The following is a 20,601-nucleotide window of genomic DNA, read 5'->3' on the forward strand; positions in this document are numbered from 1 at the left end:
CGTGGAGATGGCAGGTGGAGAAACCAACGCGGAACCACAAGCCCAGCACCATCAGAGGCCGGTGTGGATATCGCGCCCCTCCAGCGAGCCCACACCTGCCACAGCTTCCCAAGGTTTTACTGGAAATAGCTATGTCTGCTTCTTGCAAGCATGTTAAAAACTACCTGCCAGGTTCAGCCGACATAAATCCCCATAAATTTGTTCACCAGCCTTATTCCCGGAGAACTGCTGCTCAGTGCTCTGTTTCTTCATAGGTGCAATTTCTCTCTGTTTAGTTTAATGATGGTGCCTTGCTCCCGGTTTCACCACACGTCCTCTATATTGCTAAAAAGGCACTGATGAACATGAGTTGTATTACCAGAAATCATATTCCCCTTCCTTGGCTCATTTCTCGCTCATTTCCCATTATGTCCCTATTTTAAGACTGCATGCATGACATACCTGTCAGCTAGATCCACTTAAATATTTATCCAGTAATTTAATCAGTGAATTTCATGGTAGGTTGTTAACTACATTGGTGATTTTCTCCTCATTCACATAACTTGGGTTGCAGTGTGTTGGGGAGCTGGGAGGCTGCAGGTTCATGGGGATGTATTAACTCAATGAAGTTTATAAACTGTAAAGAATTTGTCCTTCTTCTTGCAGCCCTGAGGCCTGTGAGGTGCCTCCGCTGTGTGCTGCATTGAAGGAGAAAGCACAGGAGACTGCCGACTGTTGGGCATCAACGTGACCCTGCATCAGCCCCAGCTGCGGGCCAACCTCCGGCACACACCCAGGGAAAAGCAAACAGAAAAGGGGTAGAGTCCACTGAAAGTGCGAGGGGTTTCAGCTCTAAATTTTGGAGGGTACCTCTTTCGCCCTTGCCATCTCCTAATCCCCAACCTGTTTAAAGCCATTTATTCAGGAGAGAGAAACTACAGTCTTTCACAGGGGGCTAGTCCCCTCGAAGTAAGCTCGCTCTTAAACCAGTCCCAGCTTTCAAGCTAGAGCAACTTTAGGAGATGCACCAAACCTCCAGACTATGCTCTTGAAGCCCACCATGATCCCAGACTGGAGCACCCTCAGCCAGAATGAGCTCCCCAGAGCCAGGCACCAAGGCTGAGCACCCCCAATCCATCCTGCTGTGTGCCCCAGGGTTGGGAAGCCCTCAGGTCTGGTGCTTTGGCCAGTCAGCCCTTTCCTCACCTCGAAATCGGGCCTCAAAGAAAGGGAGGAGTGAGAAGTGGCACCCTTTTATGGTGTGAATAACAGCTCAGCAATATGCTCCCCTGGGGCAAGGTATGCTCCACATGCAGGGATTTCGAAAGAAGTTCAAAAAAAAAAAAAAAAAGAAGGAATGAGGAACTAACTCAACACACCCTGTAGGGAAGTTCTGGCTTCCCTGGGGAGAATGGTAGTGTAAACTTCCAAATAGTATCTGTTTAATGTGTTATAAACAGCTTTTCATTTTTCTTATTCCCTCTCCTCAACCCTGAAACCACTGCTTCTTTACCAGATAATGCTCTGCCTTGACAGGATGGGAGAGATGTTGTATGTGCATAGATATAGATACTCTATCATCTATTTCCATTAATAGATATTAAGAATGGGGATAGAAATCATAATCTCACTCTGTTGCATCCTATGCCCAGTCTCCAGGAATCCTGTTACTTAATGTTCGAAACATCCTTTGGAGGTAGATGAATATAATCGCCCCCCACTCATTCCTGGCTCTGGCAATGGCAGTGTGCTCAGACACTCGCTTACCGCCAGCACGGGCTTGGGATACGGCAATTCTGTGCTCAACGCACACGTGCTCAAGGGCTTTGCTGGACCGGCTGGGCTGGTGTGCTTGTTATCTTGCAGGATAGAGTAGGAAGGCAGAGAGAGATTAAGGATTTTATCGTGTTCCCGGGAAAGTTCAGTACAGAGTTTCATTGATTTCTGCAGAAGGGAGGCTGTCCCTAAATAGTTTGCACAGCTGGGAAAGAAGCCCAGGCGATCCCAATGTCCTGTGCTTTCCTCTAACCATCAAGCTACACTTTCTACACTTTTTTTTTTCTTTTTTCTACTACTTTCCTCCAAGAAAAATGGGACATGTGGAAATTTACACTCTCTTACAACCATCCAGGTTGCTCCAAAAAGAGGAAATATTCTTATTTAATAACTAATATAAATCTAGAAACAATGCATAATAATATAATCCTGCAGCAAACCCTGCAGAAAGGCTGCATTAAGTGTAAGTGCAAGTCTGGAGGCTGTGCCTTTCAGAATACCTTGGCAGTCTTAACAAAGCAGTAGATAAGTGGAGATTGACACAACCTTGTCAGAAGAGTGGCTTTTTTTTCTCCTGTAGTAAGTGTACCTAGCTGAAATTCCAGAAGTGATTGCATTTCACTTGGGTATATCTCCTGCAGAAGTGGCATGAGCTGTATTAGGAAATAACTTGGAACTTACTGAAATTCAAAACATTTTTAGTATATCAGTAACCTCAAATAGTTCTTGTTAATTGCTGAAGTAATACTGCCTTCACTTTTCAAACACCATTAACTGATTTTAACCAAGCTAGAAATACGAAAAAAAAAATTATAGGCTGGGATATCTCTTCTTAAGACTTTTGTAGATGCAGTCAGACTAGGTAGCCTGGCGTGCCCTGGTATTCTCAAAGCCGTCTGAAAAAATTATAATAATAATTGCAGTGTATTAGTTAGTCCTCAGGGGTAGCTCCATTTTCCATGCATGTAACCTTTACTGCTTTGGGATGGAAGCTATTTGTTTTGGCAGCCTGAAACAGCCCCATAACTTTACCATGATAAACATTTTTAGTTTGGCCCGTAGATATTTTTTTTTCCTTTTTCAAATCCATCTGTCCTGAGAAGTCAAATTCCTGATTTTATCTTTCACCACCCACCCTCTTCACTTAGAAAAGGGAACCTCATAACAATCTCTCATCCTCTTTCCTTGCTCTCTGGTTTTCTCTTCCCTTGTTCTCAGAGATTCGTGTTTCTGTTTCACCATGTCGGTGTTAAATATTTGTGTCTCTGAAATTTCTGGACTCTGAGGTAGGGAGGTTCCGTATTTATTACTTTGCAATAACATCTGAAATACTTTCGTTGAATTTACAAGTTTTAAGAACAAGAAAAACAACCCAGAAAAAAATTTCCTTCCCGCCAGCTCTGAGTATTACATGTAGGACTTGGATTGTTAATTATTGCATCATTACTGGGAAGAGAATTCTGTTCTTTGGACTTAACAAAGCTGTTGATGATGGGTGCGTGCATGAGAAAAGAAACAGGCTCTTTTCCCCATCCTTTTCTATCACTTTCAGAGGAGAAAACAGCAAAAACATCTCTGGAAGGAAAATCATTCAGTCTAGCTGGCAGTGGTTTGCCATTCAGCAGGTTCATTCAGGCGATTTTCACAGGCAATTCTTTTTTTCAGATGTCCAGCATACAAATATAGCAATGTGGGTGTTTTCTGGCTTTGAAAAGAGAAAAATAGCCATTTTGATGAGGACAGTGGGACTAATGCAGAGTATATGCGAAGTGCAGAGTGAGACCTGAGTACCTGGTGAGACCCCTCAGCTGATTTTGATCTTCACATCATCCTGGAGGCAGCTGTGGGGAGGCTGTAATTAAATTATAGGAGCACATGGGGCCGTTCCACGTATGTAGAAGAGACGTAGGGTCTGTCTTTGCCTGGTTCCTTTGGAGTGTGTCCTCCACGAGCTACGTAGCCTTTGCACTGTGTGCTCTCAGCAGCTGCCCAAGTGCGACTAGACCTGAAGAAACCCAGTGATGAGGGGAAGAATTCTGTGGAAGAATTGTCTTAGGAGTGCTGGGGTAAGTGGCAGAGATTTGAGAAACACTGGAAAAAATGCTTCTGGTAAAACATGTGTTTCTTCACCAGTATTTTAGGTGTAGGAACAAAATGATGTTTGGTGTTTCTTGCTTCCCATGGAGCGAAAAGCTGTTCCTCCAATTTCGTCCCAAATCCTCTGTGTGACTAACTCCTCTTGAAGTTAGCAGGCAGAGACGCGTTGGCCTGTTACACAGAGGGTTGGCAGGGATTATTTGGTTTATCACAGTCAGCTTTCCTACACTCCAGAGCCACTTGTACTCCCAGCCAGATGTTCAGAGGTGAGCCTGGCATCTGTGTGCTTCAGCAGACCCTCGGAGTCCTCACTGACAAATACCTGCAAAAAATACTTTAATCCACTTGGCTTGTCACAGGAACCATACAAAACTACTTCACAGGCTGGGTTCGGCTACTTGGACGCCCCCTTGGCCATATGTGGTGGGTAGTCAGGGTCTTTTCTGGGTTCTGAACCTCTGCTGCATTGAGGGACTTATGCTGATAATCAAGGTTGCTCAACAAATTATGCTGCTTTTTGGGACCTGGGTATAGATATTCTTTGTAACGTTAATGGATTTAGTCCTGGGATTAGGAACAGATGAACTTTAAAATAATAATAATTATTAATATATTAGTATTAATATATCTCACAATATTTCCAAATACATATAACAATGAACTAGTGTTAATTTCTAGCTAATTAGCATCAAGTTTCTCTGCTTATGGGCTTTACTCATTTGAAGTCTACTGCTTATGGGAGTTTGAAATAGACTTGCAGGATCAAAACTTTTCTCTTTTTTTTGTAATTGCCATTTTTCCAGCACCCTAATCTGAGGAAGTGCTGGACCAATCTCTCTTAGCTATAGCTGGAAGGTGTCCTGTGTAGTTCAAGGGAGGGTTACTGGGTGAGTACAAAGAGCCACATCACAGGCTGCCCTGCGTGTCAGGGGAGTGGTTTCCACCACATGCATAGCGGCAGGGTGGCAATTAGCCCAAGAGGAGCGAGTGAAAACACCAGATCCTCGTCCTGGCCACAGGGACACGCGGCGTCAGAGGCGACCGGCAGCGGGGTTCTGCGCAGCGGAGCAGCTGGCTTTGGGGCTGCCCTCCCATTTCCTCCCTTTCCTACCACCTGCTTTAATGCCTGCCCCTCCAATCCTCCCTTGATGGTTTCTTTGCTCTTAGGGAAAAGTACATTTTGCCCCTAATATTTAGAAATGACCCCATTTTTATTTAAATCTGTCATCTCTTATCCCCATGGCTGCTCCTAATTCAACGCAGTAAAGAATTTGCCTCCTTGATGATGTCTAGGAAATGTCTTTGTTTAAACGTGCTCTGCCAACCCAGTGACATAACCTAAGCTCTCAGATATCTGTTTGCTTGCACGCAGGTGTCATTCCTCTGGATCTTTTTAGTTCTACTGCTAAACTGTATCCCATTTATTCTGGTTATCTAAAAATTCTCCCTTTCCCTCCAGCCCAGTCCACCTTTCATCCCAACCATCTGGAAGACTGCTGTTAGGCAATGCTATCTTGGTCTAATTTGTTAGAAATAATTGATTTATTACTGCTACATACCTTTCCTGATTTTCCCGGGCATGGCAGAAATAACAGGCTGTTCTGGTCTTAAAGAACTTCATATAAATTGCATTCACATACAACATATCTCAGCGATAAGGGGACCTGAGCTCAAAGGAAGCCGCATCATATCTTAACTCTCTGGAGTTTTGAGAGGTTTATTTTAATAATATCCTGACTTTAGCATATACAATCCACGGTATTTGCCAAGCTTAAAACAACAGCCACAGGAGGATCCTGTCGTACGTTTTGCAACCAGTTCTCACATCAACAGAGCGCTGATCCTGCATGGAATTCATTCCACATTTTATTCATTATCTGAACCAGTTATCAAGACAGCTCTCTGCCTGGCTGGAGGTACCAACATAGTGCAGACAGATTTTTTCCCACAGAACTCTCCGAAGCGATACTGTCAGCATAGCTATATTTAATGGGCTCTACCCGTGCAGTCAATCTCTCAGTGCAGGAGAAATAGTTTACAATCTCTGAAACCCTACACTCCTCTCTGCCACGGAGCAGGAAAAAGTAACATCTATCGTCATTCCTTTTGCATGTCACTGGATCCAGGGGGAAGGGAAAGCTAATAAGACAATGAGGACATTGAAAACAATATTCTAAGAGGCAGAGCAAGAGAAAAAAAAATGGGTAGTTAACATCTGCAAGCGATCTTTAACCACAGCTGAAGACTGCCTTTAAACTCACATATGTCATACCCTACTTACCTTTGCTGTAGGCTTAGTATTAGTTTAGAAATAACCTGTGATGATCTGTATATCATTGCTATTGCTGAGTGAAGGGTTAGGACAAAGACTGTTGCATGCAAAGAGGTTTCCCTCCAAGTTAAATGCCATTAGGCAGAAAATAACCGACATTTTGGGAAGATAACGTAGGGCAGCTTGATGTGCCCCCTGAGTTTTCTGTGACGTACCCCCATGGCATGCCTGAAAGAGCTTTGTGTCACCTGCATTATGGTAAAGGTCATCTGTCCTAGAGTGATTTCTGTGAAATAAAATTGCATGTTTCTCCCTTTTAAAAAAAAGGTCTAGTTCATGAATATGGCAGAGAAATGTCATCACACACTGATCAGGGCACTGAGGTAAGCGGTGGGGTGTCGGTATGACCTTCACATCTGCAATAAAAGCCTCTCAGGGTGTGGAAGAGGGGTCGGTGAGTGTCGTCTGTGAAACCTGGGGCTGGGGTGCGGGTCTGCTCCACACTACATGTGACATAAGCACCATAGGAGGGGAAATAGTCATTTTAGTGTGCTTTGGCAGGATTTAGCATTGGAACAGTAACACAGAGGAAAAATAAAACAACCAGATGACATGGCACAGACAGCAGCGACAAGAGGGATGGAGAGTGCCCTACCTGGGCATGGGCAGCAGCACAGCGCCATCGGGCTCATCGTGATTGAAAATGCAACATGGTCATGACAGGGAGAAGGTCAGGACCTTACGTGAGACATCTTCCACCTCTGTAAGTCAAAAAACCTATTCCCAGTGTCTTATTCTTCAAAGCGTTACTGAGTTGGGAAGTGTGGAGGTAGTCTTGAAATACAGACATTGAAAGACTACCTTATAGCTCAAAGCTTTAGGATCAATGTTCATGACGTCTTACCGTGCTGTATGTGCTGTGCGTGTTAGTCCTTTTTTTTTAAAGTCATAAACTACATCAGTTTTAATTGTCCAGCTCAAGATTTTTCCCTTCTACAAGGTATAGGTACAAAGTTGACTGCTCTTGGGACACAGTTTAATACTTAATTCTTCAGTTAGACTGGAAAAAATCCAGAGTCTTCTTGCCCACTATGTCCTCCTCCTCCTCCCCCCGTTATAATAAAAAAAACCCCAAATGTGCAGGTTATAAATAACGCAAGTTATCTAACATTTCACCATATAAGGAATGAGCAGAACTGGAAATGCTGATTTCTTTTTTGCCCTTAGTATTCAAATTAAATGAACAATGTAGTAAATTGAATACTCCGAGCAAAAAATGGTTTATGTGTAGTTCTGGTGTTCTTGTTTCTTGCTCTGAGCTTTATTGGCCCATTTGCTGGTACTTCAACAGCCAAGAACTATAAGTTTGACATTATATTGCTAAATATCAGTCTCTGACCAAAAGCGAGGGAAACCAGGCTTCTCCACTCCTGTGTCACGTCCCATGTAAGGGTAGGGAGCACATAGGAAGGGACTGTTTGTTAAAGCCTGTGGGACATGTATCTACTCACCAAAGAGTATCATGAGCTCAGTAACACCATCTTCATCGCTGTCTTTAGCCAGAAAACAGACATTTTGAGGGCAAGCACAGGCAGTTAGATCTGTTGTCACATAGGTTAATCTTGGGGTGAGGACTGAAGCTAATCTAGGGCTGAAATTGGAGCCTGAAGTAGCTGGTTGGTTTACACCATTTTTTTACCTTATTAAATAGCGGGTATCCTTCCAGCCCCCATTTCCCCATGAAGAGGAGCCGATTCAGTTCTGGCAACCAGTCCCCTTCCCTCTGTGCTTCTCCTCTGAAGCCTGAACTGGTCTCCAGTTAATTCATATGGAATTAAAGAAGGAAAAGAAGATATGAAGCTGTTCTGAGCCTCTCCCTCTCATACAGGGTGATATCAGCTAGTGAAAAGCAGTTTTGTATCCCCTGGTAACATCAGGCTCAAGAAACATTTCACGAATAAAGAATCTGGCTACCTGGTTATTAACAGCCCAGCACTCGCTTCCAGTTATCTCCTACTCTATTTGCACACAACCAGGTATGAAAACATTTCTGCAAGTAACTGAAAATAATGGAAAAAAATCACTGATTTTGGAAGCATTTAAAGCAGTGTTAAAGCAATGAACTGCAGTACATGTTCTTTATGCATGTACAGCAGCATAAGGAAACTGTGGGAAGCTAATTTGCAAGCCTGTTTACTGAATACCTGGAACAACTCCCATTTCCCATTTAAATTAGCTACAGGAAGCCGAGTGTCTAATTTGCTTCTCCAATACCTGCTTGTTCCACTCATATATGTCCTTACCGTCTTGCATTTTAGTAGACCATCTCTCCTGGTATTTCAGATGTTTATTGCTGCATCTATAGTCTGTAGCAACTTCTCCAGGGAAAAATAAGTGCAGACTGCCAGCACACCGGGCTGGCTGGCTTTGTACCTGCTTTGCGCTTCATGGGCACAAACAGCTATTTAGAGTTCAGGAGAACAGCAGGTCAGGTTTATAACATCCAACAAATCCCTGCGCCAAAACCAGTATGCAGCTCTTGCAAAAGCAAAGACTTTGAGGAACGGCGTCCTTTTTTGTGGTCAGTGCTAAACCTGTTCTGTATTCGGAGATGTCTGGCTCTTCAGTGTTTAGAATAAACAATACCTAAGCAATATAATAGTAGTATTTAAAGCAATCCCTTCCACACACAACAACACCTCAAAGCTTCTTTACAACCTCATCTGCTCAGGGCTAACTCAAGCTGTGAAAAAAGCCTCCCGTGTTACTGATTTTACCATCTCCTTGGAAAAGGAGGGGACATGGCTTTGGATGTGAGAAGTGCTCATGGAAAATGTCCTTGTTTTAGTTCCTGTGCTCTGTTCTCCAGAGCCTGTGAGCTTGAAAGCTCAGCTGTGTGTCTCTAACCAATTAAGGGCTGTATTAATGTTGCTGCTTGCCTTTCCAGAGGTAGGTTTCTCAATGGAAAATTGTGAGAAGTGTCAGTAAATAATGACAGTTTTGAGAGCACTAGTCCAAGGTTTCATATTGCCCATGGACATAGTGATATAATGGTTCATCATCTGTGGCCTTTTCTTAACCAAAAGTCAACTTGGAATATGCTGGTAATGTAGGCAGTGGAAGGTAAATTACTCTTGTTTAGCAGCTGAAAACTTGTTTACTCAGGAATAAGATTTGCAATGGCACAAAGCGTGTTAAGCAGTATTTTAAATGCCTTCTTCAACCACCGCTGGCAAGATGCATCCACCAGCCAGCCTGCCCCTCTGATTAGAGGCTGGCTTTCCAATAGAACAATAAATGCCAGCTCACCCTCACATATTTTCTGCATTTGTTTGCTATTGACAAGAGAAGAAAATTCCTTTATTCTTTCCCATCCCTCAAGAGAGGTCAGGATTTATCCCTGAATGATTACGTGATCTGTTTCATGCTAATTAAACAGAAAGCGAGTAAGAGCTATCGTTTATGGAGTCCTTAAGCCCAGAGGTCTTATTTTACATTTCAGTACAAGACTGAAGGAAATTGAAAACATTATTCCTTAGAGAACTGAGATATAAAAACACTGGGAAATATTCATGTAAGCAGAGCACACAGAAATATCTTTCATTTATGTTCCATTTGTTAAAACAAAACAGTACTTTTTTAAGCAAATGATGAAAATGGAATACTTCCCTCACAGTAGGAATATCACTGGTATCAGTCTTATAGCCAGAATGACCATCTCCCCCCCCCAGCCTGGAAAACATCCTTTACAATACAGTGGAGTCAGACTTTGATTCTGTAGGTGACCTGTCTTAAAGCCATGGTATTTTGCTCAACGTTCTTCTTTAAAATAATCATTTAAAGTGGGGTTGGGAAAAAGAACTGTCATTCTTCAAGTATCAATGTTTGATCCACTGTTTTGACTCTTTTAAGCACGTATCATTATGTCTTCCTTAAATACTTTACATAGTGAGTGAAATGCCTAACTAGTAGTTAAGAACGGCATATTTTTAAATCAATGCTGAACACTAAGTAGTTCGATGGAGTTGTAATGAAAAAAAAAAACCCAACAGCTAGCAACCTGGAACCTGCAGCTGCTTCTTTTGCTTCGTCCATGATTTAGGATTAATTTTACAAGCTTTATTACATTATATGATCTCACCCTCTCCGTACTCAATGTTCATTGAAATGATCTTCCTGTGAAGCCTCAGAACGCAGTTTGGTGGAGGAAGAACAGGACATAGGTGGTAAATGTTTCTAGGACTGAATCACCTAGCTCTTGATAGTATTGCTAAATTAAATTACAGTTCCTATGGAATCTGCCTGGAGAGAACAATTTTTAAGCAAGGCTCATAGTAAGACAGGTAATTCGTGAAAGGAGACCTTGTGATCAATCAAAGTACTGCTGGAGAAGATGAATTATGGAGAGACTTTGCCTTTAATTGACTTTGGATACAGTTATAGGTAAAATCCCCCTTTTACCTAAGGTCTTAGTTGATGTATATGAACTAGCGATTCAGTGGAAGGTGCGTGTGGAAGGCAGCAACAACCCATGAGTGCTACACGAAATAGCCAAAGTAATTTATTTTAGCCATGGCCATTAAAGAGAGACTGGAAAGGTCCTTTTTCCAGTTGATGACTCAGTGACCTTTGGGATATCAGTGCAGTCACCCACATCATCCCTGCAGAGCAAGCCGAGGGTGTTTTCAACAACACCACAGGGTCGACTGAAGCCATTACTGCAAAATTTCACAGAGTTGGGAAAACTAGACTGCATGAATGTCCTTCCTGCAAATGTGGGAAACACTAGCTCAGCCATACTATCCTCCATGGCACCTTCTTGGAGGATTGTGAATGTACCTATCAAAATCCCTTCGATTTCATGGTTTTTCACTGGCTACTGACACCAATGAAGTTGCTGCAGGAATCCTCCCATGCCCAAAGCAGCTGTTTTGCACCTGGTTTTATGGGAAACTGTGAAATGAGATTTTCTCAAGATTTTTGGGGGGTTGAGGGTGGGACAAGACCTGCTGAATTTAAAACAACGATGTGGAGCTTTATTACTCAAGGAAAATCATACATTCTGGAAGAATTCATTACTAGAAGTCTAATGAACTAGTAAGACCTCAGATTTCATGTTTTGATCTTTTACTGATTTCCAATAAATATTTTTAATCAGGAAAGCTGACTACGGTGACTAATCTTGGTAAAATCTTTCATACCAAGAGTAAGCCACAGCAGATTTGCTTTTCTGTACATAAATAACTCACAGAGAATAAACATAATACTGTAAACTGATTTCCAGTTTTACAAAATACTGTGCTAAGGCTGCTGCAAATTTTTCCATCTAGATGGAAACTGGATTGTTAGTTGAACCTTTTTATTAGTATCTGCTTTAGTTACATTTCCATTTTCTGTTAGAAAACTGATATTTTTTTGGCTGAAAGTTCTTCCCTCCTCCAGCTCCTAGTGCAAAAAAAGTCCAACCATTTTCTACTAAACAGGTTTTTGGCTTTCAGGTTTCCAAGAAACAAGGCAAATATATTCACTGTATCCCATGTCTAAGCCACTTGATTTTACTACAGCGCTGGGTAGGTTCACAGCTTGGTAAAACAATAGTGTGCAATGCATGCCAACAGATATGCAGGAAAATCATGTCTCTGCCCCCACAGCTTGCAGTGTGCAAAGGAGAAAGAGAAAGAGGAAAGATGTGCATAAGCAGACCTTTAGCTATATTTTATGAGCCCAGTCATTCTTTCCTGCATAAGAGCTCCAGTGAAAACATACCTTGGGGTGAAGGTTGGAAGAGGATGATATGGGTGGTGTAGGAGGGAAGAATGGTGGAAAATCATGGAAAGGAGAGAAGGAAATGTGTGGAGGAGGAGAAATCTCATAGAAGCAAGAGATCAGAAGCGGCCAAAAAAACTCCACAAGTGAGGAGAGCGATGGTAGGTGGTGGGGGACCTGAACAGATAGGAAGGAGCAGGACAGAGGGGACCCCACAGTCAGTGTCACTGCAGGCAAAGAAAAGCAAAGCCTGAGATTTCAGAGCTGAGGAGGTGGCAGGGGCCCAGAACCATACCTCTCCCCATGGCAGCTGCTTTTCTGTGTGTGGGGTCACCCAGTTTTTTGTCCCGGCCAGGTTTCTCTTGGAGGAGAAAGGAGGAACGAGCAGGCTGTGGCTTTTCACCCTCCCCATCGCTGCAGGGACAGCAGTGTTGATCCCAGGGCTTTTGCCACTGGGGCAGATCAGCAAAGGGATGACTGGGAGCTCTCGGTGGGCTCCCTGGGGAGAGTAGAGTACAGTGTACGGTGTGATTAAGCTGGTAGCTGCAGATAAAGTATTTACCGCAGTGGAAAAACACACACAGACGCATTTCATTCTTCTCCTATTAAATCGGTAACAGGCAGCACGGCTCAGCGAGCCAGGCGATCCTATTACATTTCAAAAGGTAGCTCTAAGGATTCATCTTCCCCTCACTCCGCGCTCCCATATGTTGTGTGAATGAGATGGCTTCGCTGAAGCTACTATCTCCTATTAGCGAGATGGGTATATTCCAGGAAAGCTATTAAGTGAAACGTCTAAGTCTGATGCTGATGGTATTTTTCCTCCCCACCCCCAAAAGCAAACTTTCTTCCCTCTAGCTGGCTTGTGTATTAGTACACATGAAAATTTTACTGATATGAATTATATAAATCCACAGGAGAGGCAGTTCTGCAGTAGCACAGAAAAGAGATGCTCTGTTGTAACACAAAAGCATATCATGGATGACTGAATATTACAGAACAACAGAAAATCATTAACAGTCCACAGGCCAGCTAAGTGTGCTGACCATAACTTATTCATATTTACTTAGGTTTCTCTTCTGATTCTGACTAAACATAAATTAGAAAACTTGTTCTGCCATATCATGGATCCCAGGGAGAAATGCACCTGAAAAACTGATGACAGAAGTGCCTTCTCTTCAGCAGTCCCCACTGGCTTCAGAAGGGTGACAGACATCTTCTGGTGAATCACATCCAAGTGGTGTAAGATGTCACCACCTTTCTGGTAGCAGAAGGTAGCACCATTGGTCAAGTAGCCCCCGGACCTCCAGTGGCCTCCATCTTCACCTTGTTCATACTGACGTGGCTCAGACATGGTGGAGCAGAGGTTGGAGGAAGAGGGTGAGGGTGAGACCCTCGCCTGGCAGGTTCCGGGGTGCTTGAAGTTTCAAGGTCAGGGCCCAGGTCTTCAACATCCTCTGGCAGAGCACAAGCAGCCTGAGAAGACTTGCACAAGCAACAGTGGAGGAAAGCCCCATCCCTGGTGGGTGTTTGGACAGGGTGCCCTAGTGGTCCCCACATGCCCAACCTGCAGGAGGAAGCAGAAATGCCAGGAATGTGCCTCATAGCAACGATGAGCCAAGTCACAGGAACACCTGGGTTTAAGCCATCTCCCCGAAACAGCTTATGGGGAAAGGAACAGCCCTGGCTCTCACCAACACTCCCTGATAAGTCATTAAGTTCCTCCCCAGCTCTCTCCAAATCAGGTTCACTCAAACACCACTTAGACACACCATTAAGGTCTGTTCCTCAATAAACATTTCCCTCTTTGCAAAGAGACAGAGCCCACCCAAGTCTGGCCAGACAGTGAAAACTTGCTCTGTGCTTGGCCATATGAGTCAGATACAAGAAAAAAATAATTGTGTGCATGAAAGTCCTTTTTGTCTTGTGTGTGGGGGTGAGGGGCCCTGCTGGTATTTCAATGCGATTTTCTGTTGTTTTGCTGAAGTTTTCATTTACATGCTGTGCTCTATTGATAAGCTCAGGACACTTCTGAGAAGCCTCATATTGAGATAGTCCCATTCATTTCCTTCAGCATGACCAAACACGAGTAAAGGGCTGCACCATCAGTCTGTGCAGATCTTTTGCTTGCAAGGGATTTGGTTCTCAGTCTGGCTAAAACAGCCAATGCCTTCTTCCCCCAAAGGGAGAAGTCAGCGTAGATCAGTGAGGAAAGGTGGCATTGTCTCATAGAGCTTCATAGGGGAAGGAGGTAAGTTTCATATTCAAGGTCCTTCTTCCATATGTGAGGACAGCTGTGACATTTGAGTGATAAATTTATTATTAGTTCTGGGTTATGAAAGTCAAAATGCAAATCTCCTTTTTCTGAATGGCTTTTTATGTTCACTGGACACTTTATTTAGTTTAGTAAGACCAATGAGGGGAACCTGGCTTACATTTTAGGTGAACATGCTGCCACAAAAGCCTTTCAAGTTAACCAGCCTATGGCATCTTCAGCTTTCCAACTGAGAGCCCTCCATGTCTGCTGAAAGAAACAAGGGGACCATATGTGAAGGAAGAACTGAAGTGAAATTTGAGCTACGTTACCAAGTGGTTTCACAGTCATCTTCCCCTCTGCTGAGGTGGTCAGAGAAGGATGTTAGTGTCAGTGACACTCTCCCGCTAAACCTCCGCCCCTTTGCCTGGACCAAAGCCAAAGGCAGAAAGGGAAAACCAAGAAGCCATCAGTGCTACAGCCCTCCCAATAGGCATGGAGTTGCGCACAGACAGGAGACCACAAGACGTGATGGAAGAAGAATAAATGTTGGGAGCGGGCGCTTGATTCACATTTTAAACAACATGCAGCAAGCAAGTTTCCCAATGAGTTCAACATTTGGTCAGGGGATGTGAGGTCCTATAAATGTATTTGTAGTTATGCTGGGGACTAAGTCAACCTCCTCTATCAGCAGGATATCAACAGCAGAGGAATAGCCAGCTCGAGCTGTTTTCAGAGCACTTTCCCAAATGGAAGGAGAGGGTCACCCAGAGGGTGCAGGTCAACAGCTGCCTCTGCCATTGCAGCCAGGATGAGGCCAAGGCAAGGAAACAAGAGATGCCACTGAGATAAAACATGGATGACTTGGTTGCTTTGGTGATAATCGGTTTGTAGGGTCCCGATTGCTTTAGGTGACTGACGACATTATTTGGAGTGGCACAGGCAGGCAGCAGCCTGGTTCTCATGGACTTTGAAATCTGAGCCACCGCACAAAGAGTTGGGCTGTTCTCAGCTGCTGATCATCTTTTCAGCAAGGCAGTCCTGATTTCCAGGTCTCTTTTGAAAATACATCTTGAGATCTGAGATTAACATTTCCTGAGACATCTAAATAACTTAGGGGCCTATTTTCTGATATTAACATTTTTTAGCAACAATAGTTGCAGCTTAGATGACAGATTATTGCTTCTGATTAAGAAATTACCTATGTAAGTCCTCCAAAAGCTGTGCAGCTGTTGTTCAAAACTATTTCTGGATTTCCAAGGGGTTGTGCTCCAGTATCCTCTGCGTGGGACCTGTGGTTCCCTGGCCCCAGAGAGCAGGCGACCACCCTTATTTTCTTGATAGCTACATGGATAAGGTCCCAAATTCTTCTCTCTTGAAATATGGGGTCATGGTACAGAAGAGGCTGAGAACCACTGGTCTGTATTTATAATTCCATATTTCATGCCAATCCTGTTATCATTTTCCCAATATACAGTGCTTTTATCTTCCCAGGGGTCTACTTCCTTTGAAATATTTTCGTGGTCTTTTTTTTTTCTTCTTCACATTTTTGCACGGACATCGTCTGCTTGAAAATAAACTTTTTTTATTTTGTTTTGTATAAACCTGGCATTTTTGAAGCAAGATAGTGCTACATTTCCTAGGACTTAATTGTATTTAGGTCTGATTGTTCTTTATTTAAAATCCATGGCTAAATTCCTGTCAACCCAGTAAAAGCAGGTTCTATAAAGAAAGAAAAAAAGATTTATAGGATTATGAAAAGAATGGATTATTACATAAGCTTTTTCCAAAATGGAAAGAGGTAATTAACCAATTGGACTGGGTTTGCATGGCCTATTTGTCCATGAGGTATTGTGAACATTTCAGTACATTTCTCTTATTCATTTCTAATTCCCTGCTGAGCCAATATTTCCAAAAATACTTAGGCAGAGGGTGAATTCATTGGTGTCCTACTAAATGATAGCTTGCCTATATTTTTATGATCTAGTCACAGTAGGAAAGTTAGCATAGTAAAAAAAAAAAAAAAAAAAGATGCTGAAATCGATGTAATTGTTCACCTGCATTATCTAGGCCAGAGAGTGCAAATCACACAATACAGAAACCTCCTGAGACAGTCAGGTGGAGGAGCAGAAAACCAAAGTGCAGCCACCACGTTCCACTGTGCCCAGCAGCGGGGTTGATAGTGACAACAGCTGTGAGGACCTCTGCCATCACCAGTCACTCCCCAAAACACAGTTAGTAAATATCTATGATTAAATCATTTGGCCTCATCAGGGCGAACAGGAGTTGGCCTCTGCCATGCACGGTTGGGTCTAAACCAGTTTGTCATTAAGCAGCTTACCATGAATGAATTTGCAGTGAAAGGATTCTCAGAGACAAATTTGGGCTTCAGTGACTGCATCAGACATTAACTGTGTGACTGTAGGTGCAGTTAGCTGGTTTGCACCCTAATCATCAGGGCAGGATTAGAGGTAGTTAAAAACAAACTTTGGAAAAAGCCTAGATGGCGAATAAGTATCAATTTTCTTTTACAGAGGAATTTTTTGGGAGACCATGATAAACTCTGTCTCTTGCCCACTTGTCACTCAGGCTTGTTCTTTGGGCGAAGAGCTGTCACTTCCAAGGCATGGTGGGTCCCTGCCTTTGTGCTGGTCTCCGCGTGCTGCCCTAACGCGAGTGGTTAATAGTGAGAGCCATGAGCAGAATTAAAATGGTTGCAGCCCAAAACACATCTCTTGCATCAGTGACCCTGTGTTGCAAAGGGGTACCAGCACATTGCTCAATGTCCTTAGTGACCGTCGACTTTTAGAAAGTTGTAGCAATAATCAGTGCTTGGAGGCCTGAGCTGGCAGCTGGACCGAGTGCTGATTTACCCTTCCCATGTCTGGGGATAGGTCTGCCTGTGTCTTTTGTTCTAAATTTCCATTTTTCTCCAGTAGTGTCAGCAACATTTGGATTGCCAGGACACAGCATGACAGCGTAGCCCTAAGGACAGAACTGCTTCTGACCCAGGGCTGAGCATTTCTGGTTTTATTTTATCTGAGAGTGATGCTGTAGGAAGTTAACACTAAAGTCATGTCACCGGTTCGCTGCATTCCCCAGTAGGTCCTTCAAGCAGGCTTTGTTTATTCCTCATGGAGGTGCTCACACACACAAGACCATGAAGTTTCGAGATGCCAACACTGAAATGACCTTTCCAAACCATCTGTAGATTGTTCATCCTTTTGTCCTCCTCCCTTCTGCCACCCCTCACCATTCCTTAAACCTCCAGAGAAATGACGCTGTGAAAGATCGCTTGGAAATGAAGCAAGGAGCTGTAGACACCATTTGCACCTGCTGTGAGGTGCACAACAGCCAAAGGCTGAAAAGACTTTATTGATTCTTCTAGGGGGAACGTCTCATGTGAGCTCTCAAAATAGGACTTCAGCTAGCCAAAGCTGAATTTCATCCCAGTCCCACTCTCCACCGGACAAGGAAAAACTTGATATTATTACTGTAAGATGTGAGGTTAGCTCAGGAATCTGTGCCAGAAGAGGCTGAAATCCCTGCTGTACATTTTGGAGAGCTGGAGCACGATGGTTACAGGATGGGGTAGGTGCCCAGTTCTGTGGAGTTTCAGCTGGAACCAAATGGCAAATGTGCCCTTGAAAATCCCAGCCTGCAATTCCTTCCTGCTGCAGTTACAACAGCACAAAGACAATGTGGTAATGTCTGCTGTGTTACAGAATCTCTTTATCTGGAAAAAAAAAAAAAAGTCCTGTCAGACTAATCAGGGAATTAGCAGTATTACAAAAGTGCTCCTCACAAATGCTAAAATGCAGACATGACTCAGATTAATTTTCAGATCAGGAAACTTATCTATCTGGTGTGCAGCACTGGCCTGTAAAAGAGGTTTCTGGCTTTAATACGGATTCGTTTGGTGGCACTTGGCAGAGAAACAGAGGGCTTTTTTTTAAAAAAAATAAATTATTATTATTTCAAAATCTACTGGAAAGGATTTAGCAGCCTTTTAGAAACATTATATTTTCCCTATTCTGGGGAGATTTTTGACCTTTCTTAAAGACTTCAATTGTCCAGGATCGTCACATCTGATTTCTTTAAATACCCATAAGAGGAAAAACTCACAAAGTAAATGAAAGGTTAGTGAACTTTGCTTTATTTTGCTCACAATGCGAACTTTCAAGCAATTGGAAAATAATTTCCTTTTATTCTGAATGATAGAAGTTAAAGATAGGAATGACCTATTAGATCACTGTGAGCATTTCCTTGACAATGTGGTTCTGTTTCATTAATCGGAAGAACACAAATTTCGGCAGCTCAGCAGTTCCAAGGGCCAATAGTGGTGTATGGAGACCCTCATCGTGAGGAAGACCTGAGCCAACTCAGCAGGGACCGGATGCCTCCACCACCCGGCTTCTGTTTGGTGGCCTTATGAAATGAATGAGTTGCGTCTGTCCGATGTAGAGTGACCGGGGATGAATAGCACAAAAAGCAAGACTATGACTGCTCCATTTATTGGGTGTTTTGGCAGCATGGTTGAATAGCAAATGGATGTGGAAACTGCTCAGAAACTCCCAAACAGGGACCTAGCTATGTGGAGGAACCTGCACTTCCTTCACCCTTTGACATTTTATTATTAACTACTAATTTTGAAATACATAGTCCATTTGATGAGCACAAAAATCATCTTGTTGGTTAAAAACACCCATCTATGCTCCAGTGCTCACATGACAGAGTTTGTTTTCCATGATGTTTCCTGGGCATGGATTAGCTAGAGGTTAATTTTTTTTAATAGTCTTTTTTTTTTTTTTTTTTTTTTTTTTCCCCTAGACCAGTATTACACTAATAGAATGTGTTTCAGATGGCAGGAAAAGACTTGTTCTTATCCGGTTTGGAAGTATGGAAAGTAATAATAGAAAAGTCTCTTAGTATATCTCAAAACTGGAACAAATTTTTGCTCCGTTTTGTGCAGCTCCTGTCCTCTGACTCTCCAGCAGCTCCTCGAGACAATCTCATTCAGTTTGAGGATTTTCCACGGCCAGTCTGCACTGCAGTTTAAAGGTCCTTAAACAGTATCAGAGGGTTTTGCTTTCTCTACATCTCCAGAGGGTGACAGACACAATTACTTCTATTCCGATTAAAATTTATCCTGTGCCTTGATGGCACTTCATTGACTTTGGCGGAGGCTGGCTCAGTGCTACCATGTGGCAGGGGTGGTGTATAAGGCAAATATTGCAGGCTGTCAGTCCAGTGCGCTCCAGAAGATGTGATGGCACCTCCTCAGTGAGCTGACAGAGTCAGATATTCAAACGCTATTAATGTTAATCTCCATAAACCTGAGCTGTATACCATAAATACCTGAAGAGACCTATCTTTTCTCATGGATTCAGAATAAAATCTTCCTTCTTTTGGGATATGGGAGAGGAATTGGATACCATCGCAAGTGTGCCAAGGGTAGGAGAATTTAGTGGGAGACAAGCTGTCATAACGCACTGGTTACAGCCAAATGCAAGAGTTGCAAAAGCAGCTGTTTCCTTATTGGAGACTTGAGTGTGATATGCAGAGTTTGCATATGTCATACAGCTGTAGAGGATCACATCTGAAATGCAATAAGATCTAAAGAGGCCGAGGTTGTTCGGGCATCGTTGTGTCACTGGGGATGTCCTTTCGGGTCAAATCCAGATCTGTGGCCCACGTTGCATGTGGAAGCACCGAGGAGTGAAGTAGAAAAGAGGAGGAAGTCTCCCAAGGGGTGGGCGAGGAGGAGGGTGGTGTCCAACTACAGGGCTGTGTCCTTGCTCAAGTGGCCCACTGGCTGCGACATGGACATGCTGACTCCAGACATCCCTCATATGGCCTCCACCATGGGCCTTCTCATTTTCAAAGCAGTCTTCCCTTGGTGGCTCTCACTTTGGTGTCACTGCTTGCTCTAGGTGGGGCAGTTCCCCATGCCACAGAAGACACAGCCGATGTAGAGCTTTTCGCAGCGGCTTGAAAAGAAAGCCGATGCCAATGCATGTTCTCCTCCCTGGTGGCCAAATGCAGGTCATGGTTGAAAGAAGAAACAGATCCATGTGTGATGAACCCTGTGAGAACTGCAGGGCCATGGGAACTGAGCAACACAGGGCTGGAAGGTCCAACCTCCTGCTGTCTCAGGTATCATACCCAATAGTCCCCCACTGATTTTGGAAATGAGTTTCTCTCTGTCCCCTCTCCCTCTCTCTCTTTTGACTGTGGCACCAGGGAAATACATGAAGACAGTGTGATAAAGCAGTTAGCTGAGCTCCTCTGGAGCTGTATGTCTTGTGGGTGTCAGTCCAGATCTGTTCTAAGGTTGGGATGACATCTCCACATGTTATCTAGTGCATATGATGGCCCTTAGTGGTAGTTCCAGATGTTGGGGGTAAATGCCACACAGATGAAGATTCATTTCCATGTGCATACACGTGTATATACA

The sequence above is a fragment of the Caloenas nicobarica genome, chromosome 14 (assembly GCF_036013445.1).
Source record: "Caloenas nicobarica isolate bCalNic1 chromosome 14, bCalNic1.hap1, whole genome shotgun sequence".
Taxonomy (NCBI): Eukaryota; Metazoa; Chordata; class Aves; order Columbiformes; family Columbidae; genus Caloenas; species Caloenas nicobarica.